A 23,272-nucleotide genomic window follows, 5' to 3' on the forward strand; every position below is an offset into this window, starting at 1 on the left:
ATAGAGAGACGGAGAGCGAGAGGGAGGTCGGGAGAGAGAGAGAGAGAGAGGTCAGGAGAGAGAGAGAGAAAAGAGAGAGAGAGAGGGGTCAGGCAAGAGAGAGAGAGAAAGAGAAAGAGGTCAGGTGAGAGGGAGGACGGACGAGAGAGAGAGAGAGAGAGAGGTCGGGCAAGATAGAGAGAGGGAGAGCAAGAGGGAATTCGGGTGAAAGAGAGAGGGGTCGGACGAGAGAGAGAGAGAGAGAGGTTGGGCGAGGGAGAGAGAGGGAGAGAGAGACAGAGAAGTTGGGTGAGAGATAGAGGCAGAGGGGGAGAGAGAGAGAGAGAAGAAGGGTGAGAGAAAGAGAGAAAAGTCGGGCAAGAGAGAGGGGTCGGGCGAGAGAGAGAGGTCGGGAGAGAGAGAGAGAGGGAGGTCATGCTAGAGATAGAGAGAGAGGGGTCAGGCTAGAGAGAGAGAGGTCGGGTGAGATTGAGAGAGGAAGAGCAAGATGGAGGTCGGGCGAGAGAGAGAGGTGGGGCAAGAGAGAGAGAGAGAGAGAGAGCTTGGGCTAGAGACAGAGGGGAGAGAGAGAAAAGTCAGGTGAAAGAGAGAGAGGGAGAGAACGGTCAGGCGAGAGAGAGAGAGAGAGAGAAAGGTCAGGTGAGAGAGAGGACAGATGAGAGAGAGAAAAAGAGCGGTCAGTCGAGAGAGAGAGAGAGGATGGATGAGTGAGAGAGAGAGGTCAGGAAAGGGAGAGAGGGAGAGAGAGAGGGAGGTCATGCTAGAGAGAAAGAGAGAGGTCATGCAAGAGAGAGAAAAAGAGGTCAGGCTAGAGAGAGAGAGAGAGAGCGAGAGGGAGGTGGGCGAGAGAGAGAGAAAAGTCGGACGAGAGAGAGGGAAAGAGAGAGAGGTCAGGCGAGAGAGAGAGAGAGAAAAAGGTCAGGCGAGAGAGAAGACGGACGAGAGAGAGAGAGAGAGAGAGGTCGGGAGAGAGAGAGAGAGAGAGAGAAAGGTCAGGCGAGAGAGAGGACAGGCGAGAGAGAGAGAGAGGTCGGACGAGAGAGAGAGGGAGAGAGAGAAAAGTCAGGCGAGAGAGAGAGAGAAAGAGGTCAGGCGAGAGAGAGGACAGGCAAGAGAGAAGGAGAGAGAGAAGTCGGACGAGAGAGAGAAGGAGAGAGAGGTCGGGCGAGAGAGTGAGGGAGAGAGAGAGGGAGGTCAAGCAAGAGAGAGAGAGAAAGAGAGACGTCGGGAGAAAGAATGAGAGGGAGAGAGACTGAGAGGGAGAGAGAGAGGTCAGGCGAGAGAGAGAGAGAGGTCAGGGGACAGAGGGAGAGATAGAGATGGAAAGACATGTCTGGCGAGAGAGAGAAAAGATGACACAGAGAGAGAGGGGTCAAGTGAGAGAGAGAGAGAGATAGATAGATAGAGAGGTCAGGCGAGAGAGAGAGAGGTCGGGCGAGAGGGTGAGAGAGAGAGTGAGGTCAGGTGAGAGAGGGAGAGAGGTAGGGTGAGAGAGGCCGGGCAAGAGAGAGAGGTCAGGTGAGAGAGAGAGAAAGAGGTCAGGTGAGAGAGGACGGGCGAGAGAGAGAGGTCGGGCGAGTGAGAGAGAGAGAGAGGTCAGGTGAGAGAGAGCGAGAGAGGAGTCGGGCGAGAGAGAGATGTCGGGTGAGAGAGAGAAGTCGGGCAAGAGGTAGAGAGAGAGGGAGAGGGAAAGAGAAGTCGGGTGAGAGAGAGAGAGAGGACGGACGAGAGAGAGAGAGAGGTCAGGTGAGAGAGAGTTCGGGAGAGAGAGAGAGGGAGAGGGAGAGAGGGAGAGAGAGGTCGGGAGAGAGAGAGGTCGAGTGAGAGAGATACAGAGAGGTCGGGCGAGATCGAGAGAGAGAGAGAGAGGTTGGGAGACAGAGAAAAGTCGGGAGAGAGAGAGGTCAGGCAAGAGAAAGAGAGAGAGAGAGAAAGAGGTCAGGTGAGAGGGAGGACGGACGAGAGAGAGGTCAGGCAAGAGAAAGAGAGAGAGAGAGAAAGAGGTCAGGTGAGAGGGAGGACGGACGAGAGAGAGGTCGGGCGAGAGAGAGAGAGGGAGAGAGAGAGAGAAGTTGGGTGAGAGATAGAGGCAGAGGGAGAGAGAGAGAGAGGAAGGGTGAAAGAAAGAGAAAAGTCGAGCAAGAGAGAGAGGTCGGGCGAGAGAGAGGTTGCATGAGAGAGAGAAAGAGAGAGAGAGAGGTCGGGTGAGAGATTGCGGGAGAGAGAGAGAGAGAGGGAGGTCATGCTAGAGAGATAGAGAGAGAGGGGTCAGGCTAGAGAGAGAGAGAGGTCGGGCAAGATAGAGAGAGGAAAAGCGAGAGGGAGGTCGGACAAGAGGGAGAGAGAGAGGACGGGCGAGAGAGAGAGTTCGGGCGTGAGAGAGAGGGAGAGAGAGAGGTCAGGGCAGAGAGAGAGAGGCAGAGAGAACGGTCAGGCGAGAGAGAGAGAGGGAGAGAGAGAAAGGTCAGGCGAGAGAGAGGACGGACGAGAGAGAGAGTGGTCAGTCGAGAGAGAGAGGTTGGACGAGTGGCAAAGAGAGGTCGGGCGAGAGAGAGAGGGAGAGAAAGAGCGAGGTCATGCTAGTGAGAAAGAGAGAGAGAGGTCATGCGAGAGAGAGAAAAAGAGGTCAGGCTAGAAAGAGAGAGGGAGAGCGAGAGGGAGGTGGGCGAGAGAGAGAGAGAGAGAAAAAGGTCACGTGAGAGAGTACAGGCAAGAGAGAGAGAGAGAGAGAGGTCAGACGAGAGAGAGAGGGAGAGAGAGAAAAGAAGGCGAGAGAGAGAGAGGGAGAGGGAGAGAGAGAGAGAGAGAAAAGGAGGTCAGGCTAGAGAGAGGTCGGACGAGAGAGAGAGAGAGAGAGGGAGGTCGGGTGAGAGAGAGAGGGAGAGAGGGAGGTCAAGCAAGAGAGAGAGAGGTCAGGCGACAGAGAGGATGGGCGAGAGAGAGCACGGTCGGGCGAGAAAGAGAGAGAGAAAGAGGGTCAGGCTAGAGAGAGAGAGAGAGAGAGAGGTCGGGAGAGAGAACGAGAGAGAGAGAGGGAAAAGTCGGGCGAGATAGAGAGAGGGAGGTCAGGCAAGAGAGAAAGAGAGAGAGGGGTCAGGTGAGAGAGAGAGAGCTTGGGCAAGAGAGAGAGGGAGAGAGAGAGAGAGAAGTTGGGCAAGTGATAGAGAGAGAGCGGGAGACATAGAGAGATCGGGCGAGATAGAGAGAGGGAGAGTGAGAGGGAGGTCGGGCGAGAGAGTGAGAAGTCGGGAGAGAGAGAGAGAGAGAGAGAGAGAGAGAGAGAGAGAGAAAGGGGTCAGGAGAGAGAGCCAGAAAGAGGTCAGATGAGAGACAGAGAGAAACGTCGCATGAGATAGAAAGGAAGAGAGAAAGGGAGGTCAGTTGAGATAGAGAGAGGGAGAGCGAGAGGGAGGTCGGGAGAGAGAGAGGTCGGACAAGAGAGAGAGAGAGTTAGAGGTCAGGCGAGAGAGAGATCGGACGAGAGAGAGAGAGAGGTCGGGCGAGAGAGAGAGAGAGAGCTCACACTAGAGAGAGAGGGGGAGAAAGAGAGAGATGTCGGGCAAGCGAGAGAGGGAGAGCGAGAGGGAGGTCGGGTGAGAGAGAGAGGTCGCAAGAGAGAGCGAGAGAGAGAGAGAGAGAGAGAAAAGTTGGGCGAGAGAGAGAGGGAGAGAAAGGTCGGACGAGAGAGAGAGGGAGAGAGAGAGGGAGGTCAGGCTAGAGAGAGAGCAAGAGGGAGAGAGACAAATGTCAGGTGAGAGAGAGAGGGAGAGAGAGATGTCAGAAGAGAGAGAGAGAGAGGTTGGGCGAGAGAGAGAGGGAGAGAGAGAGGGAGGTCAGGCTAGAGAGAGAGAGAGAGAAAAATCAGGCGAGAGAGAGGACAGGCGAGAGAGAGAGAGAGAGCTGACGGGCGAGAGAGAGAAAGAGAGAGAGAGATTGAGGTCAGACGAGAGAGAGAGAGAGGTGTCGGGAGAGAGAGCCAGAAAGAGGTCAGATGAGAGACAGAGAGAGAAAGGTCGGATGAGATAGAAAGGGAGAGGGAGAGGGAGGTCAGGCTAGAGAGCTGGAGGTCGGGCGAGATAGAGAGAGAGATAGAGGTCAGGTGAGAGAGAGGTTGGACGAGAGAGAGAGAGAGATTGGGCGAGAGAGAGAGCTCACGCTAGAAAGAGAGGGGCAGAAAGAGAGAGATGTCGGGCAAGAGAGAGAGGGAGAGCGAGAGGGAGGTCGAGTGAGAGAGAGAGGTCGGGAGAGAGAGCAAGAGAGAGAGAGAGAAAAGTTGGGCGAGAGCGAGAGAGAGAGAGGTCAGGCAAGAGAGAGGACAGGCGAGAGAGAGAGGGAGGTCAGACTAGAGAGAGAGAGAAAGAGGAGACAGACAGAGAGCGAGAGAGAGAGAGAAAAGTTGGGCGAGAGAGAGAGAGGGAGAGAAAGGTCGGATGAGAGAGAGCGAGGTCGGATGAGAGAGAGAGGGAGGTCAGGCTGGAGAGAGAGCGAGAGGGGGAGAGACAAATGTCAGGCGAGAGGGAGAGAGAAATGTCAGAAGAGCGAGAGAGAGAGAGAGAGAGGGAGAGAGAGAGGGAGGTCAGGCTAGAGAGGGAGAGAAAAGTCAGGCGAGAGAGAGGACAGGCAAGAGAGAGAGAGACCTGTCGGGCGAGAGAGAGAAGTCAGACGAGAGATAGGTTGGGCGAGAGAGAGAGGTCAGGCGAGAGAGAGATAGAGAGGTCGGGTGTGAGAGAGAGAGAGAGGTCAGGCGAGAGGGAGAGAAAGGAGTCAGGCTAGAGAGAGAGAGAGGTCCGGCGAGATAGAGAGAGAAGTTGGAAGAGAGAGCGAGAGAGAGAGAGAAATCAGGCGAGAGAGAGGATGGGCGAGAGAAAGTGATCGAGGTCAGACGAGAGAGAGGGAGAGAGAGAGGTCAAGGAGAGCGAGAGAGAGAGAAGTTGGAAGAGAGAGCGAGAGAGAGAGAGAGAGAAGTCAGGCAAGAGAGAGGATGGGCGAGAGAGAGTGATTGAGGTCGGAAGAGAGAGAGGGATAGAGAGAGGTCAACGAGAGAGAGAGAGGTCGGGGGAGAGTGAGAGAGAGAGAGAAGTCGGGCAAGTGAGAGAGAGCGAGAGAGACATGTCGGGCGAGAAAGAGATAGGTTAGGGAAGAGACAGAGAGAAAAAGAGGTCAGGCAAGAAAGAGGATGGGCAAGAGAGAGAGAGCTAGAGGTCAGACGAGCGAGAGGTCGGGAGAGAGAGAGAGAAAGAAGTAAGGCTAGAGAGAGAGAGGTTGGCCAAGAGAGAGAGAAAAAGAGCAAGAAAAATAGTGAGAGGGAGTTTGGGCGAGAGAGAGAGAGGTAGAGTGAGAGAGAGAGAGAGAGAGAGAAAGGTCGGGTGAGAGAGTAAGGAGAGAAAGAGGTCAGGTGAAACAGAGCGAGGTCAGGCGAGAGAGAGATGTAGATGTCAGGTGAGAGAGAGGGAGAGAAAGAGAGAGAGGTTGGGGAGAAAGAAAGAGAGAGCTTGGGTCAGAGAGAGAGAGAGAGAGAGCTTGGGCGAGAGGAAAAGGGAGAGCGAGAGAGTGAAGTGGGGTGAGAGATAGAGAGAGGGGGAGAGATGGAGGGACAGAGAGGGAGAGAAAAGTTGGGCAAGTGAGAGAGACAAGTCGGGCAAGAGAGAGAGCGCAGTGAAGCGAAAGAGATAGAGAGAGGTTGGATGAGAGAGAGAAAGAGCGAGAAGGAGAGAGATCGGGGGAGAGAGAGAGAGAGAGAAGTCGGGCGAGAGAGAGAGAGGTCAGATGAGAGAGAGGAAGAGAGAGAGGTCGGGAGAGAGAGAGAGAGGAAGAGCGAGAGGGAGCTTGAGCGAGAGAGAGCACTTGGGCAAGAGAGAGAGAGTGCTTGGGCGAGAGAGAGAGCGCTCGGGAAAGAGAGAGAGAGAGAGAGAGCACTCGGGCAAGAGAGAGAGAGAGAGCGCTCGGGCCAGAGAGAGAGAGAGAGAGCGCTCGGGCCAGAGAGAGAGAGAGAGCACTTGGGCCAGAGAGAGAGAGAGAGAGAGAGAGCGCTCGGGCCAGCGAGAGAGAGAGAGAGCGCTCGGGCCAGAGAGAGAGAGAGAGCGCTCAGGCCAGAGAGAGAGAGAGAGAGAGCGCTCGGGCCAGAGAGAGAGAGAGAGCGCTCGGGCCAGAGAGAGCGCTCGGGCCAGAGAGAGAGAGAGAGAGAGCGCTCGGGCCAGAGAGAGAGAGAGAGAGAGAGAGAGCGCTCGGGCCAGAGAGAGAGAGAGAGAGCGCTCGGGCCAGAGAGAGAGAGAGAGAGCGCTCGGGCCAGAGAGAGAGGGAGAGTGAGAGAAGTTAGGCGAGCGATAGAGAGAGAGAGAGGTTGGGGAGAGAGAAAGAGAGAGCTCGGGCCAGAGAGAGAATGAGAGAGAGATAAGTTGGGCGAGAGATATAGAGAAAGAGAGAGAGAAAGAGAGAGGTCGGGGAAGAGAGAGAGAAGTCGGGCGAGAGAGAGAGAGAGAGAGGTCGGGGAGAAAGAAAGAGAGAACTCGGGCCAGAGAGAGAGGGAGAGTGAGAGAAGTTAGGCGAGCGATAGAGAGAGAGAGAGGTTGGGGAGAGAGAAAGAGAGAGCTCGGGCCAGAGAGAGAATGAGAGAGAGATAAGTTGGGCGAGAGATATAGAGAAAGAGAGAGAGAAAGAGAGAGGTCGGGGGAGAGAGAGAGAAGTCGGGCGAGAGAGAGAGAGAGAGAGAGGTCGGGGAGAAAGAAAGAGAGAACTCGGGTCAGAGAGAGAGAGAGATCTTGGGCGAGAGAGAGAGAGAAAAGTCGGGCAAGTGAGAGAGACAAGTCGGGCAAGAGAGAGAGAGAGCTGTCAGGCGAAAGAGATACAGAGAGGTCGGATGAAAGAAAGAGAGGGGTCATGCGAGAGGGAGAGAAAGGTGTCAGGCTACAGAGAGAGAGGTCGGGCGAGATAGAGAGAGGGAGAGAGAGAGGGAGGTAGGGCGAGAGAGAGAGAGGGGTCCGGCGAGAGAGAGAGAGAGAGAGAAGTCGGGAGAGAGAGAGAGAGAGAGCGAGAGAGAGAGAGAGAAAAAAAGGTCAGGCGAGAGAGAGGACGGGCGAGAGAGAGAGAGAGAGAGGTTGGACGAGAGAGATAGAGGTCAGACGAGAGAGAGGAAGTGGGAGAGAGAGGTCGGGGAGAGAGAGAGAGAGAGAGGTCAGGTGACAGAGAGGACGGGCGAGAGAGAGCGCGGTCGGGCGAGAAAGAGAGAGAGAAAGAGGGAGGTCAGGCTAGAGAGAGAGAGAGAGAGAGAGGTCGGGAGAGAGAACGAGAGAGAGAGAGGGAAAAGTCGGGCGAGATAGAGAGAGGGAGGTCAGGCAAGAGAGAAAGAGAGAGAGAGGACAGGCGAGAGAGAGAGAGCTTGGGCAAGAGAGAGAGGGAGAGAGAGAGAAGTTGGGCAAGAGATAGAGAGAGAGCGGGAGACAGAGAGATCAGGTGAGATAGAGAGAGGGAGAGTGAGAGGGAGGTCGGGCGAGAGACTGAGAAGTCGGGAGAGAGAGAGACAGGTCGGGGGGGAGAGAGAGAGGGAGAGAGAAAGGTCAGGCGAGAGAGAGGACGGACGAGAGAGAGAGTGGTCAGTCGAGAGAGAGAGAGGTTGGACGAGTGGCAAAGAGAGGTCGGGTGAGAGAGAGAGGGAGAGAGAGAGGGAGGTCATGCTAGTGAGAAAGAGAGAGAGAGGTCATGCGAGAGAGAGAAAAAGAGGTCAGGCTAGAAAGAGAGAGGGAGAGCGATAGGGAGGTGGGCGAGAGAGAGAGAAAAAGGTCAGGCGAGAGAGAAGATGGACGAGAGAGAGAGAAAGGTCGGGCGAGAGAGAGAGGGAGAGAGAGAGAAAGAGGTCAGGCTAGAGAGAGAGAGAGAGGTCAGGCGAGAGAGAGAGAAAAAGGTCAGGCGATAGACAGTACAGGCGAGAGAGAGAAAGAGAGAGATCAGACGAGAGAGAGATGGAGAGAGAAAAGAAGGCAAGAGAGAGAGAGAGGGAGAGGGAGAGAGAGAGAGAGAGAGAAAGAGGTCAGGCGAGAGAGAGGACGGGCAAGAGAGAAGGAGAGAGAGGTCGGACGAGAGAGAGAGAGGTCGGGCGAGAGAGAGAGGGAGAGAGAGAGGGAGGTCAAGCAAGAGAGAGAGAGGTCAGGAGAGAGTGAGAGGGAGAGAGAGAGGTCAGGCGAGAGAGAGAGAGAGAGGTCAGGCGACAGAGAGCGCGGTCGGGCGAGAAAGAGAGAGAGAAAGAGGGAGGTCAGGCTAGAGAGAGAGAGAGTGAGAGAAGTTGGGAGAGAGAACGAGAGAGAGAGGGAAAAGTCGGGCGAGATAGAGAGAGGGAGGTCAGGCGAGAGAGAAAGAGAGAGAGAGAGCTTGGGCAAGAGAGAGAGGGAGAGAGAGAGAAGTTGGGTGAGAGATAGAGAGAGTGGGAGACATAGAGAGATGGAGGTCAGGCGAGAGAGAGAGAGAGAGAGAGAGAAAGGGGTCGGGAGAGAGAGCCAGAAAGAGGTCAGATGAAAGACAGAGAGAGAAACGTCGGATGAGATAGAAAGGAAGAGAGAGAGGGAGGTCAGGTGAGATAGAGAGAGGGAGAGCGAGAGGGAGGTCGGGAGAGAGAGAGGTCGGACGAGAGAGAGAGAGAGAGAGATAGAGGTCAGGCGAGAGAGAGATCGGACGAGAGAGACAGTGAGAGAAGTCGGACGAGAGAGAGAGAGCTCACGCTAGAGAGAGAGGGGAGAAAGAGAGAGACGTCGGGAAAGAGAGAGAGGGAGAGTGAGAGGGAGGTCGGGCGAGAGAGAGAGGTCGGGAGAGAGATTGAGAGAGAGAGAGAGAAAAGGTGGGCGAGAGAGAGAGGTCAGGCAAGAGAGAGGACAGGCGAGAGAGAGAGGGAGGTCAGACTAGAGAGAGAGAGAAAGAGAGAGACCGAGAGAGCGAGAGAGAAAAGTTGGGCGAGAGAGAGAGAGCGAGAGGGAGAGAGACAAATGTCAGGTGAGAGAGAGAGAGGGAGAGAGAGATGTCAGAAGAGAGAGAGAGAGAGGTCGGGTGAGAGAGAGAGGGAGGTCAGGCTAGAGAGAGAAAATTCAGGTGAGAGAGAGGACAGGCGAGAGAGAGAGCTGACGGGCGAGAAAGAGAAAGAGAGACAGAGAGTGAGGTCAGACGAGAGATAGGTCGGGCGAGTGAGAGAAAGGTCGGGAGAGGGAGTCAGAAAGAGGTCAGATGAGAAAGAGAGAGAGAAAGGTCAGATGAGATAGAAAGGGAGAGAGAGAGGGAGGTCAGGCGAGATAGAGAGAGGGAGAGCGAGAGGGAGGTCGGGAGAGAGAGAGGTCGGACGAGAGAGAGAGAGAGAGATAGAGGTCAGGCGAGAGAGAGGTCGGACGAGAGAGAGAGAAAGGTCGGGCGAGAGAGAGAGAGAGCTCACGCTAGAGAGAGAGGGGGAGAAAGAGAGAGATGTCGGGCAAGAGAGAGAGGGAGAGCAAGAGGGAGGTCGGGCGAGAGAGAGAGGTCGGGAGAGAGAGTGAGAGAGAGAGAGAAAACTCAGGTGAGAGAGGGGACAGGCAAGAGAGAGAGAGAGCTGACGGGCGAGAGAGAGAATGAGAGAGAGAGGTCAGAGGAGAGATAGGTCGGGCGAGAGAGAGAGAGAGAGAGGTCGGGCGAGAGAGAGAGAGAGAGAGGTCAGGCGAGAGGGAGAGAAAGGGGTCAGGCTAGAGAGAGAGAGGTCCGGCGAGATAGAGAGAGAGAGAAGTTGGAAGAGAGAGCGAGAGAGAGAGAGAAGTCAGGCGAGAGAGAGGATGGGCGAGAGAAAGTGATCGAGGTCAGACGAGAGAGAGGGAGAGAGAGAGGTTAACGAGAGAGAGAGGTTGGGGGAGAGAGGGAGAGAGAGAGAGAGAGAGAGGTCGGGCAAGAAAGAGAGAGAGAGACAAAGTTGGGACGAGAGAGAGAGAGAGAGGTCAGGGAAGAGACAGAGAGAAAAATAGGTCAGGCGAGAAAGAGGATGGGCAAGAGAGTGAGAGCTAGAGGTCAGACGAGCGAGAGGCCGAGAGAGAGAGAGAGAAAGAAGTAAGGCTAGAGAGAGAGAGAGGTCGGCCGAGAGAGAGAGAAAAAGAGCAAGAAAAAGAGTGAGAGGGAGTTTGGGCGAGAGAGAGAGAGAGAGAAAGGTCGGGCGAGAGAGAGAGAGAGAGAGAGAGAGGTCAGGCGAGAGGGAGAGAAAGGGGTCAGGCTAGAGAGAGAGAGAGGTCCGGCGAGATAGAGAGAGAGAGAAGTTGGAAGAGAGAGCGAGAGAGAGAGAGAAGTCAGGCGAGAGAGAGGATGGGCGAGAGAGAGTGATCGAGGTCAGACGAGAGAGAGGGAGAGAGAGAGGTCAACGAGAGAGAGAGAGGTTGGGGGAGAGAGAGAGAGAGAGAGAGAGAGAGGTCGGGCAAGAAAGAGAGAGAGAGACAAAGTTCGGGCGAGAGAGAGAGAGAGAGAGAGGTCAGGGAAGAGACAGAGAGAAAAAGAGGTCAGGTGAGAAAGAGGATGGGCAAGAGAGAGAGAGCTAGAGGTCGGACGAGCGAGAGGCCGAGAGAGAGAGAGAGAAAGAAGCAAGGCTAGAGAGAGAGAGGTCGGCCGAGAGAGAGAGAAAAAGAGCAAGAAAGAGTGAGAGGGAGTTTGGGAGAGAGAGAGAGAGAGAGAGAAAGGTCGGGCGAGAGAGCGAGGAGAGAAAGAGGTCAGGCGAGACAGAGAGAGGTCGGACGAGAGAGAGATGTAGAGGTCAGGCGAGAGAGAGGGAGAGAGAGAGAGAGAGGTTGGGGAGAAAAAAGAGAGAGCTCGGGTCAGAGAGAGAGAGAGAGAGCTTGGGCGAGAGGGAAAGGAAGAGAGAGAGAGTGAAGTGGGGTGAGAGATAGAGAGAGGGAGAGAGAGAGAGAAAAGTTGAACAAGTGAGAGAGACAAGTCGGGCAAGAGAGAGAGAGCACAGTGAAGCGAAAGAGAGAGAGAGTTGGACGAGAGAGAGAAAGAGAGAGAAAGAGAGAGAACAGGGAGAGAGAGAGAGAGAAGTCGGGCGAGAGAGAGAGAGAGAGGTCGGATGAGAGAGAGAGGTCGGGAGAGAGAGAAAGAGTTAAGGCTAGAGAGAGAGAGGTCGGACAAGAGAGAGAGAGGAAGAGCGAGAGGGAGTTTGGGCAAGAGAGAGAGCACTCAGGCGAGAGAGAGAGAGCGTTTGGGCGAGAGAGAGAGAGAGAGCGCTCGGGTCAGAGAGAGAGAGCGCTCAGGTCAGAGAGAGAGAGAGCGCTCAGTCCAGAGAGAGAGAGAGCGCTTGGGCCAGAGAGAGAGAGTGCTCGGGCCAGAGAGAGAGGGAGAGAGAGAGAAGTTGGCGAGCGATAGAGAGAGAGAGAGAGAGGTCGGAGAGAGAGGGAGAGAGAGAGAAGTTGGCGAGCGATAGAGAGAGAGAGAGAGAGAGAGAGAGGTCGGGGAGAGAGAAAGAGAGAGCTCGGGCCAGAGAGAGAAGGAGAGAGAGATAAGTTGGGCGAGAGATATAGAGAAAGAGAGAGGTCGAGGGAGAGAGAGAGAGAAGTCGGGCGAGAGAGAGAGAGAGAGAGAGAGATCGGGGAGAAAGAAAGAGAGAGCTCAGGTCAGAGAGAGAGAGAGAGAGAGCTTGGGCGAGAGGGAAAGGGAGAGAGAGAGAGTGAAGTGGGGCAAGAGATAGAGAGAGGGGGAGAGATGGAGAGAGAGAGAGCGCGCTCGGGCGAGAGAGAGAGAGAAAAGTCGGGAAAGTGAGAGAGACAAGTTGGGCAAGAGAGAGAGAGCACAGTGAAGCGAAAGAGATAGAGAGAGGTTGGACGAGAGAGAAAAAGAGAGAGAAAGAGAGCTCGGGCAGAAGAGAGAGAGAGCTCGGGTGAGAGAGAGAGAGAGCTCGGGCGAGAGAGAGAGAGAGCGCTCGGGCGAGAGAGAGAGAGCGCTCGGGTGAGAGAGAGAGAGAGCGCTCGGGCGAGAGAGAGAGAGAGCGCTCGGGCGAGAGAGAGAGAGAGAGCGCTCGGGCGAGAGAGAGAGAGAGCGCTCGGGCGAGAGAGAGAGAGAGCGCTCGGGCGAGAGAGAGAGAGAGCGCTCGGGCGAGAGAGAGATAGAGCGCTCGGGCGAGAGAGAGAGAGAGCGCTCGGGCGAGAGAGAGAGAGAGCGCTCGGGCGAGAGAGAGAGAGCGCTCGGGCGAGAGAGAGAGAGCGCTCGGGCGAGAGAGAGAGAGCAATCGGGCCAGAGAGAGAGAGAGAGCGCTCGGTCCAGAGAGAGAGAGAGCGCTCGGTCCAGAGAGAGAGAGAGCGCTCGGGCCAGAGAGAGAGAGAGCGCGCGGGCCAGAGAGAGAGCGCTCGGGCCAGAGAGAGAAGTTAGGTGAGCGATAGAGAGAGAGAGAGAGGTCGGGGAGAGAGAAGGAGAAAGCTTGGGCCAGAGAGAGAAGGAGAGAGAGATAAGTTGAGCGAGAGATATAGAGAAAGAGAGAGAGAAAGAGAGAGGTCGAGGGAGAGAGAGAAGTCGGGCGAGAGAGAGAGAGAGAGAGAGAGAGAGAGAGAGAGAGATTGGGGAGGAAGAAAGAGAGAGCTCAGGTCAGAGAGAGAGAGAGAGAGAGAGCTTGGGCAAGAGGGAAAGGGAGAGAGAGAGAGTGAAGTGAAGCGAGAGATAGAGAGAGGGGGAGAGATGGGGAGAGAGAGAGAGAGCTCAGGCGAGAAAGAGAGAGAAATGTCGGGCAAGTGAGAGAGACAAGTTGGGCAAGAGAGAGAGAGCACAGTGAAGCGAAAGAGATAGAGAGAGGTTGGACGAGAGAGAAAAGAGAGAAAGAGAGAGCTCGGGCAGAAGAGAGAGAGAGCTCGGGCGAGAGAGAGAGAGAGAGTGCTCGAGCGAGAGAGAGAGAGAGAGAGCGCTCGGACGAGAGAGAGAGAGAGAGAGCGCTCGGGCGAGAGAGAGAGAGAGAGAGCGCTCGGGCGAGAGAGAGAGCGCTCGGGCAAGAGAGAGAGCGCTCGGGCAAGAGAGAGAGAGCGCTCGGGCCAGAGAGAGAGAGCGCTCGGGCCAGAGAGAGAGAGCGCTCGGGCCAGAGAGAGAGAGCGCTCGGGTCAGAGAGAGAGTGCACGGGTCAGAGAGAGAGAGCGCTCGGGTCAGAGAGAGAGAGCGCTCAGGTCAGAGAGAGAGGGAGAGAGAGAGAAGTTAGGTGAGCGATAGAGAAAGAGAGAGGTCGTGGAGAGAGGAAGAGAGAGCTCGGGCCAGAGAGAGAGAGAGAGAGCTTGGGCGAGAGGGAAAGGGAGAGAGAGAGTGAAGTGGGGTGAGAGATAGAGAGAGGGAGAGATGGAGAGAGAGAGCTTGGGCGAGAGAGAGAGAGAGAGAGAGAGCTTGGGCGAGAGAGAGAGAGAAAAGTCAGCCAAGGGAGAGAGACAAGTCAGTCAAGAGAGAGAAAGCACAGTGAAGCGAAAGAGATAGAGAGAGGTTGGACGAGAGAGAGAAAGAGAGAGAATGGGGAGAGAGAGAGAGAGAGAGAAGTCGGGCGAGAGAGAGAGAGGTCGGATGAGAGAAAGAGAGAGAGAGAGGTCGGGAGAGAGAGAAAGAGGTAAGGCTAGAGAGAGAGAGGTCGGGCAAGAGAGAGAGGAAGAGCGAGAGGGAGTTTGGGCAAGAGAGAGAGCGTTCAGGGGAGAGAGAGAGAGCGCCTGGGCGAAAGAGAGAGAGAGCGCTCAGGCCAGAGAGAGAGAGTGCGCTCGGGCCAGAGAGACAGAGCGCTCGGGCCAGAGAGACAGAGCGCTCGGGCCAGAGAGACAGAGCGCTCGGGCCAGAGAGACAGAGCGCTCGGGCCAGAGAGACAGAGCGCTCGGGCCAGAGAGACAGAGCGCTCGGGCCAGAGAGACAGAGCGCTCGGGCCAGAGAGACAGAGCGCTCGGGCCTGAGAGAGAGAGCGCTAGGGCCAGAGAGAGGGAGCGCTCGGGCCAGAGAGAGAGAGCGCTCGGGCCAGAGAGAGAGAGAGAGCGCTTGGGTCAGAGAGAGAGAGAGAGTGCTCGGGCCAGTGAGAGAGAGAGAGCGCTCGGGCCAAAGAGAGAGAGCGCTCGGGCCAGAGAGAGAGAGCGCTCGGGCCAGAGAGAGAGAGCGCTCGGGCCAGAGAGAGAGAGAGAGCGCTCAGGCAAGCGACAGAGAGAGCGCTCGGGCCAGAGAGAGAGAGAGCGCTTGGGCCAGAGAGAGAGAGAGCACTCGGGCCAGAGAGAGAGAGAGCGCTCAGGCCAGAGAGAGAGAGAGCGCTCGGGCCAGACAGAGAGCGCTCGGGTCAGAGAGAGAGAGTGCTCGGGCCAGAGAGAGAGAGCACTCGGGTCAGAGAGAGAGAGCACTCGGGTCAGAGAGAGAGCGCTCGGGTCAGAGAGAGAGCGCTCGGGTCAGAGAGAGAGCGCTCGGGTCAGAGAGAGAGCGCTCGGGTCAGAGAGAGAGCGCTCGGCTCAGAGAGAGAGCGCTCGGGTCAGAGAGAGAGCGCTCGGGTCAGAGAGAGAGGGAGAGAGAGAGAAGTTAGGCGAGCGACAGAGAAAGAGAGAGGTCGTGGAGAGAGGAAGAGAGAGCTCGGGCCAGAGAGAGAGAAAGAGAGATAAGTTGGGCGAGAGATATAGAGAAAGAGAGAGAGAAAGAGAGAGGTCAGGGGAGAGCGAGAGAGAAGTCGGGCGAGAGAGGGGTCAGAGAGAGAGAGAGAGAGAGAGAGAGAGAGCTTGGGCGAGAGGGAAAGGGAGAGAGAGAGTGAAGTGGGGTGAGAGATAGAGAGAGGGAGAGATGGAGAGAGAGAGAGAGAGAGAGAGAGAGCTTGGGCGAGAGAGAGAGAGAAAAGTCGGCCAAGTGAGAGAGACAAGTCAGTCAAGAGAGAGAAAGCACAGTGAAGCGAAAGAGATAGAGAGAGGTTGGACGAGAGAGAAAGAGAGAGAACGGGGAGAGAGAGAAAGAGAGGTCGGATGAGAGAGAGGGAGAGAGAGAGGTCGGGAGAGAGAGAAAGAGGTAAGGCTAGAGAGAGAGAGGTCGGGCAAGAGAGAGAGGGAGAGAGAGAGGGAGTTTGGGCTAGAGAGAGAGCGTTCAGCTGAGACAGAGAGAGCGCCTGGGCGAAAGAGAGAGAGAGAGCTCAGGCCAGAGAGAGAGAGAGTGCGCTCGGGCCAGAGAGAGAGAGAGAGTGCTCAGGCCAGAGAGAGAAAGAGCGCTCGGGCCAGAGAGAGAGAGAGAGCGCTCGTGCCAGAGAGAGAGAGAGAGCGCTCGGGCCAGAGAGAGAGAGAGAGCGCTCGGGCCAGAGAGAGAGACAGAGCGCTCAGGCCAGAGAGAGAGAGAGAGCGCTCGGGCCAGTGAGAGAGAGAGCGCTCGGGCCAGAGAGAGAGAGAGCGCTTGGGCCAGAGAGAGAGAGCGCTCGGGCCAGAGAGAGAGAGCGCTCGGGCCAGAGAGAGAGAGAGAGCGCTCAGGCAAGCGACAGAGAGAGCGCTCGGGCCAGAGAGAGAGAGAGCGCTTGGGCCAGAGAGAGAGAGAGCACTCGGGCCAGAGAGAGAGAGAGCGCTCAGGCCAGAGAGAGAGAGAGCGCTCGGGCCAGACAGAGAGCGCTCGGGTCAGAGAGAGAGAGTGCTCGGGCCAGAGAGAGAGAGCACTCGGGTCAGAGAGAGAGAGCGCTCGGGTCAGAGAGAGAGCGCTCGGGTCAGAGAGAGAGCGCTCGGGTCAGAGAGAGAGAGAGAGCTTGGGCCAGAGAGAGTTAGCGCTCGGGCCGGAGAGAGAGAGAGAGAGTGCGAGGGCTGGAGAGAGAGAGAGAGCGCTCGGGCCGGAGAGAGAGAGCGCTCGGGCCGGAGAGAGAGAGCGCTCGGGCCAGAGAGAGAGAGCGCTCGGGCCAGAGAGAGAGAGAGCACGGGCCAGAGAGAGAGCACGGGCCAGAGAGAGAGCACGGGCCAGAGAGAGAGCACGGGCCAGAGAGAGAGCACGGGCCAGAGAGAGAGAGAGCACGGGCCAGAGAGAGAGAGCGCTCGGGCCAGAGAGAGAGAGCGCTCGGGCCAGAGAGAGAGAGCGCTCGGGCCAGAGAGAGAGAGCGCTCGGGCCAGAGAGAGAGAGCGCTCGGGCCAGAGAGAGAGAGAGCGCTCGGGCCAGAGAGAGAGAGCGCTCGGGCCAGAGAGAGAGAGCGCTCGGGCCAGAGAGAGAGAGAGAGCGCTCGGGCCAGAGAGAGAGAGAGAGCGCTTGGGCCAGAGAGAGAGAGAGTGCTCGGGCAGAGAGAGAGAGAGCGCTCGGTCCAGAGAGAGAGAGAGCGCTCGGGCCAGAGAGAGAAGTTAGATGAGCGATAGAGAGAGAGAGAGAGGTCGGGGAGAGAGAAGGAGAAAGCTTGGGCCAGAGAGAGGAGAGAGAGATAAGTTGAGCGAGAGATATAGAGAAAGAGAGAGAGAAAGAGAGAGGTCGAGGGAGAGAGAGAAGTCGGGCGAGAGAGAGAGAGAGAGAGAGAGAGATTGGGGAGGAAGAAAGAGAGAGCTCAGGTCAGAGAGAGAGAGAGAGAGAGAGCTTGGGCAAGAGGTAAAGGGAGAGAGAGAGAGTGAAGTGAAGCGAGAGATAGAGAGAGGGGGAGAGATGGGGAGAGAGAGAGAGAGCTCAGGCGAGAAAGAGAGAGAAATGTCGGGCAAGTGAGAGAGACAAGTTGGGCAAGAGAGAGAGAGCACAGTGAAGTGAAAGAGATAGAGAGAGGTTGGACGAGAGAGAAAAGAGAGAAAGAGAGAGCTCGGGCAGAAGAGAGAGAGAGCTCGGGCGAGAGAGAGAGAGAGAGAGCGCTCGGGCGAGAGAGAGAGCGCTCGGGCGAGAGAGAGAGCGCTCGGGCGAGAGAGAGAGAGCGCTCGGGCCAGAGAGAGAGAGCGCTCAGGCCAGAGAGAGAGAGAGCGCTCGGGCCAGAGAGAGAGAGCGCTCGGGCCAGAGAGAGAGAGCGCTCGGGCCAGAGAGAGAGAGAGAGCGCTCGGGCCAGAGAGAGAGAGAGAGCGCTTGGGCCAGAGAGAGAGAGAGTGCTCGGGCAGAGAGAGAGAGAGCGCTCGGTCCAGAGAGAGAGAGAGCGCTCGGGCCAGAGAGAGAAGTTAGATGAGCGATAGAGAGAGAGAGAGAGGTCGGGGAGAGAGAAGGAGAAAGCTTGGGCCAGAGAGAGGAGAGAGAGATAAGTTGAGCGAGAGATATAGAGAAAGAGAGAGAGAAAGAGAGAGGTCGAGGGAGAGAGAGAAGTCGGGCGAGAGAGAGAGAGAGAGAGAGAGAGATTGGGGAGGAAGAAAGAGAGAGCTCAGGTCAGAGAGAGAGAGAGAGAGAGAGCTTGGGCAAGAGGTAAAGGGAGAGAGAGAGAGTGAAGTGAAGCGAGAGATAGAGAGAGGGGGAGAGATGGGGAGAGAGAGAGAGAGCTCAGGCGAGAAAGAGAGAGAAATGTCGGGCAAGTGAGAGAGACAAGTTGGGCAAGAGAGAGAGAGCACAGTGAAGTGAAAGAGATAGAGAGAGGTTGGACGAGAGAGAAAAGAGAGAAAGAGAGAGCTCGGGCAGAAGAGAGAGAGAGCTCGGGCGAGAGAGAGAGAGAGAGAGTGCTCGAGTGAGAGAGAGAGAGAAAGAGCGCTCGGACGAGAGAGAGAGAGAGAGAGCGCTCGGGCGAGAGAGAGAGCGCTCGGGCGAGAGAGAGAGAGCGCTCGGGCCAGAGAGAGAGAGCGCTCAGGCCAGAGAGAGAGAGAGCGCTCGGGCCAGAGAGAGAGAGCACTCGGGCTAGAGAGAGAGAGAGCGCTCGGGCCAGAGAGAGAGAGCGCTCGGGCCAGAGAGAGAGAGCGCTCGGGTCAGAGAGAGAGTGCTCGGGTCAGAGAGAGAGAGCGCTCGGGTCAGAGAGAGAGAGCGCTCAGGTCAGAGAGAGAGGGAGAGAGAGAGAAGTTAGGTGAGCGATAGAGAAAGAGAGAGGTCGTGGAGAGAGGAAGAGAGAGCTCGGGCCAGAGAGAGAGAGAGAGAGAGCTTGGGCGAGAGAGAAAGGGAGAGAGAGAGTGAAGTGGGGGGAGAGATAGAGAGAGGGAGAGATGGAGAGAGAGAGAGAGAGAGAGAGAGAGAGCTTGGGCGAGAGAGAGAGAGAAAAGTCAGCCAAGGGAGAGAGACAAGTCAGTCAAGAGAGAGAAAGCACAGTGAAGCGAAAGAGATAGAGAGAGGTTGGACGAGAGAGAGAAAGAGAGAGAATGGGGAGAGACAGAGAGAGAGAGAGAGAAGTCGGGCGAGAGAGAGAGAGGTCGGATGAGAGAGAGAGAGAGAGAGAGAGAGGTCGGGAGAGAGAGAAAGAGGTAAGGCTAGAGAGAGAGAGGTCGGGCAAGAGAGAGAGGAAGAGCGAGAGGGAGTTTGGGCAAGAGAGAGAGCGTTCAGGGGAGAGAGAGAGAGCGCCTGGGCGAAAGAGAGAGAGAGCGCTCAGGCCAGAGAGAGAGAGAGTGCGCTCGGGCCAGAGAGAGAGAGAGAGAGAGCGCTCGGGCCAGAGAGAGAGAGAGAGAGCGCACGGGCCAGAGAGAGAGAGCGCTCGGGCCAGAGAGAGAGAGCGCTCGGGCCAGAGAGAGAGAAAGCTCGGGCCAGAGAGACAGAGTGCTCGGGCCAGAGAGACAGAGCGCTCGGGCCAGAGAGAGAGAGAGAGCGCTCAGGCAAGCGACAGAGAGAGCGCTCGGGCCAGAGAGAGAGAGAGCGCTCGGGCCAGAGAGAGAGAGCGCTCGGGCCAGAGAGAGAGAGCGCTCGGGCCAGAGAGAGAGAGCGCTCGGGCCAGAGAGAGAGAGAGAGCGCTCAGGCAAGCGACAGAGAGAGCGCTCGGGCCAGAGAGAGAGAGAGCGCTTGGGCCAGAGAGAGAGAGAGCACTCGGGCCAGAGAGAGAGAGAGCGCTCAGGCCAGAGAGAGAGAGAGCGCTCGGGCCAGACAGAGAGCGCTCGGGTCAGAGAGAGAGAGCGCTCGGGCCAGAGAGAGAGAGCACTCGGGTCAGAGAGAGAGAGCGCTCGGGTCAGAGAGAGAGCGCTCGGGTCAGAGAGAGAGCACTCGGGTCAGAGAGAGAGCGCTCGGGTCAGAGAGAGAGCGCTCGGGTCAGAGAGAGAGCGCTCGGGTCAGAGAGAGAGGGAGAGAGAGAGAAGTTAGGCGAGCGATAGAGAAAGAGAGAGGTCGTGGAGAGAGGAAGAGAGAGCTCGGGCCAGAGAGAGAGAGAGAGAGATAAGTTGGGCGAGAGATATAGAGAAAGAGAGAGAGAAAGAGAGAGGTCAGGGGAGAGCGAGAGAGAAGTCGGGCGAGAGAGAGGTCGGGGAGAAAGAAAGAGAGAGCTCGGGTCAGAGAGAGAGAGAGAGAGAGAGAGAGAGAGCTTGGGCGAGAGGGAAAGGGAGAGAGAGAGTGAAGTGGGGTGAGAGATAGAGAGAGGGAGAGATGGAGAGAGAGAGAGAGAGAGAGAGAGAGAGCTTGGGCGAGAGAGAGAGAGAAAAGTCGGCCAAGTGAGAGAGACAAGTCAGTCAAGAGAGAGAAAGCACAGTGAAGCGAAAGAGATAGAGAGAGGTTGGACGAGAGAGAAAGAGAGAGAACGGGGAGAGAGAGAAAGAGAGGTCGGATGAGAGAGAGGGAGAGAGAGAGGTCGGGAGAGAGAGAAAGAGGTAAGGCTAGAGAGAGAGAGGTCGGGCAAGAGAGAGAGGGAGAGAGAGAGGGAGTTTGGGCTAGAGAGAGAGCGTTCAGCTGAGACAGAGAGAGCGCCTGGGCGAAAGAGAGAGAGAGCGCTCAGGCCAGAGAGAGAGAGAGTGCGCTCGGGCCAGAGAGAGAGAGAGAGAGAGTGCTCGGGCCAGAGAGAGAAAGAGCGCTCGGGCCAGAGAGAGAGAGAGAGAGCGCTCGGGCCAGAGAGAGAGAGAGAGCGCTCGGGCCAGAGAGAGAGAGAGAGCGCTCGGGCCAGAGAGAGAGAGAGAGCGCTCGGGCCAGAGAGAGAGAGAGAGCGCTCGGGCCAGAGAGAGAGAGAGAGCGCTCGGGCCAGAGAGAGAGAGAGCGCTCGGGCCAGAGAGAGAGAGAGCGCTCGGGCCAGAGAGAGAGAGCGCTCGGGCCAGAGAGAGAGAGAGAGAGTGCTCAGGCAAGCGAGAGAGAGAGCGCTCAGGCCAGAGAGAGAGAGAGCGCTTGGGCCAGAGAGAGAGAGAGCGCTCGGGCCAGAGAGAGAGAGCGCTCGGGCCAGAGAGAGAGAGCGCTCGGGCCAGAGAGAGAGAGCGCTCGGGCCAGAGAGAGAGAGAACTCGGGCCAGAGAGAGAGAGCGCTCGGGCCAGAGAGAGAGAGCGCTCGGGCCAGAGAGAGAGAGCGCTCGGGCCAGAGAGAGAGAGCGCTCGGGCCAGAGAGAGAGAGAGTGCTCAGGCAAGCGAGAGAGAGAGCGCTCGGGCCAGAGAGAGAGAGCGCTCGGTCCAGAGAGAGAGAGAGCACGGGCCAGAGAGAGAGAGCACGGGCCAGAGAGAGAGAGCACGGGCCAGAGAGAGAGAGCACGGGCCAGAGAGAGAGAGCACGGGCCAGAGAGAGAGAGCACGGGCCAGAGAGAGAGAGCACGGGCCAGAGAGAGAGAGCGCTCGGGCCAGAGAGAGAGAGCGCTCGGGCCAGAGAGAGAGTGCTCAGGCAAGCGAGAGAGAGAGCGCTCGGGCCAGAGAGAGAGAGAGCGCTCGGGCCAGAGAGAGAGAGAGTGCTCGGGCCAGAGAGAGAGAGAGCGCTCAGGCCAGAGAGAGAGAGAGCGCTCGGGCCAGAGAGAGAGAGCGCTCGGGTCAGAGAGAGAGAGCGCTCGGGCCAGAGAGAGAGAGCGCTCGGGCCAGAGAGAGAGTGCTCAGGCAAGCGAGAGAGAGAGCGCTCGGGCCAGAGGGAGAGAGAGCGCTCTTGGCCAGAGAGAGAGAGAGTGCTCGGGCCAGAGAGAGATAGAGCGCTCAGGCCAGAGAGAGAGAGAGCGATCGGGCCAGAGAGAGAGAACGCTCGGGTCAGAGAGAGAGGAAGTGAGAGAGAAGTTAAGCGAGCGATAGAGAAAGAGAGAGGTCGTGGAGAGAGGAAGAGAGAGCTCGGGCCAGAGAGAGAGGGAGAGAGAGATAAGTTGGGCGAGAGATATAGAGAAAGAGAGAGAGAAAGAGAGAGGTCGGGGGAGAGTGAGAGAGAGAAGTCGGGCAAGAGAGAGGTCGGGGAGAAAGAAAGAGAGAGCTCGGGTCAGAGAGAGAGAGAGAGAGAGAGAGCTTGGGCGAGAGGGAAAGGGAGAGAGAGAGTGAAGTGGGGTGAGAGATAGAGAGAGGGGGAGAGATGGAGAGAGAGAGAGAGAGAGAGATTGGGCGAGAGAGAGAAAAGTCGGCCAAGTGAGAGAGACAAGTCGGGCAAGAGAGACAGAGAGCACAGTGAAGAAAAAGAGATAGAGAGAGGTTGGACGAGAGAGAGAAAGAGAGAAAAAGAGAGAGAACGGGGAGAGAGAGAGAGAAGTCGGGCGAGAGAGAGAGAGAGAGGTCGGATGAGAGAGAGGGAGAGAGAGAGGTCGGGAGGGAGAGAAAGAGGTAAGGCTAGAGAGAGATGTCGGGCAAGAGAGAGAGAGGAAGAGCGAGCGGGAGTTTGGGCAAGAGAGAGAGAGTTCGGGTGAGAGAGAGAGAGCGCCTGGGCGAGAGAGAGAGAGAGAGCACTCAGGCCAGAGAGAGAGAGAGAGCGCTCAGGCCAGAGAGAGAGAGAGAGAGCGCTCGGGCCAGAGAGAGAGAGCGCTCGGGCGAGAGAGAGAGCGCTCGGGTCAGAGAGAGAGAGCGCTCGGGTCAGAGAGAGAGAGCGCTCGGGTCAGAGAGAGAGAGCGCTCGGGTCAGAGAGAGAGGAAGAGAGAGAGAAGTTAGGCGAGCGATAGAGAAAGAGAGAGGTCGTGGAGAGAGGAAGAGAGAGCTCGGGCCAGAGAGATGGAGAGAGAGATAAGTTGGGCGAGAGATATAGAGAAAGAGAGAGAGAAAGAGAGAGGTCGGGGGAGAGAGAGAGAGAGAAGTCGGGCGAGAGAGAGGTTGGGGAGAAAGAAAGAGAGAGCTCGGGTCAGAGAGAGAGAGAGAGAGAGAGAGAGAGAGAGCTTCGGTGAGAGGGAAAGGGAGAGAGAGAGTGAAGTGGGGTGAGAGATAGAGAGAGGGGGAGAGATGGAGAGAGAGAGAGAGAGAGAGAGAGATTGGGCGAGAGAGAAAGAGAAAAGTCGGCCAAGTGAGAGAGACAAGTCGGGCAAGAGAGAGAGAGAGCACAGTGAAGAAAAAGAGATAGAGAGAGGTTGGACGAGAGAGAGAAAGAGAGAAAAAGAGAGAGAACGGGGAGAGAGAGAGAGAGAGAGAGAAGTCGGGCGAGAGAGAGAGAGGTCGGATGAGAGAGAGGGAGAGAGAGAGGTCGGGAGGGAGAGAAAGAGGTAAGGCTAGAGAGAGAGGTCGGGCAAGAGAGAGAGAGGAAGAGCGAGCGGGAGTTTGGGCAAGAGAGAGAGCGTTCGGGTGAGAGAGAGAGAGCGCCTGGGCGAGAGAGAGAGAGAGAGAGCACTCAGGCCAGAGAGAGAGAGAGAGCGCTCAGGCCAGAGAGAGAGAGAGAGCGCTCAGGCCAGAGAGAGAGAGAGAGTGCTCGGGCCAGTGAGAGAGAGAGCGCTCGGGCCAGTGAGAGAGAGAGCGCTCGGGCCAGTGAGAGAGAGAGCGCTTGGGCCAGAGAGAGAGAGTGCGAGGGCTGGAGAGAGAGAGAGAGCGCTCGGGCCAGAGAGAGAGAGAGCTCGGGCCAGAGAGAGAGAGAGCTCGGGCCAGAGAGAGAGAGCGCTCGGGCCAGAGAGAGAGAGAGCGCTCAGGCAAGCGAGATAGAGAGCGCTCGGGCCAGAGAGAGAGAGAGCGCTTGGGCCAGAGAGAGAGAGAGCGCTCGGGGGAGAGAGAGAGAGAGCGCTCGGGTCAGAGAGAGAGAGCGCTCGGGTCAGAGAGAGAGAGCGCTCGGGTCAGAGAGAGAGAGCGCTCGGGTCAGAGAGAGAGAGCGCTCGGGCCAGAGAGAGAGAGCACTTGGGTCAGAGAGAGAGAGCGCTCGGGTCAGAGAGAGAGAGCGCTCGGGTCAGAGAGAGAGAGCGCTCAGGTCAGAGAGAGAGGGAGAGAGAGAGAAGTTGGGCGAGAGATATAGAGAAAGAGAGAGAGAAAGAGAGAGGTCAGGGGAGAACGAGAGAGAAGTTGGGCGAGAGAGAGGTCGGGGAGAAAGAAAGAGAGAGCTCGGGTGAGAGAGAGAGAGAGAGAGAGCTTGGGCGAGAGGGAAAGGGAGAGAGAGAGTGAAGTGGGGTGAGAGATAGAGAGAGGGAGAGATGGAAAGAGAGAGAGAGAGAGAAAGTGAGAGCTTGGGTGAG

The 23,272-nt window shown here is 57.1% G+C and overlaps 1 protein-coding gene across 2 annotated transcripts in view; it reads right to left on the reverse strand.

The window, feature by feature from the left end:
• The window catches only part of grk6 (G protein-coupled receptor kinase 6), a 655,919-nt gene that overhangs the window by 336,475 nt on the left and 296,172 nt on the right, over positions 1-23,272 (reverse strand). The gene's annotated exons all lie outside the window — the stretch shown is intronic.

This window comes from Carcharodon carcharias, chromosome 8 (assembly GCF_017639515.1).
Source record: "Carcharodon carcharias isolate sCarCar2 chromosome 8, sCarCar2.pri, whole genome shotgun sequence".
NCBI classification, from domain to species: Eukaryota; Metazoa; Chordata; class Chondrichthyes; order Lamniformes; family Lamnidae; genus Carcharodon; species Carcharodon carcharias.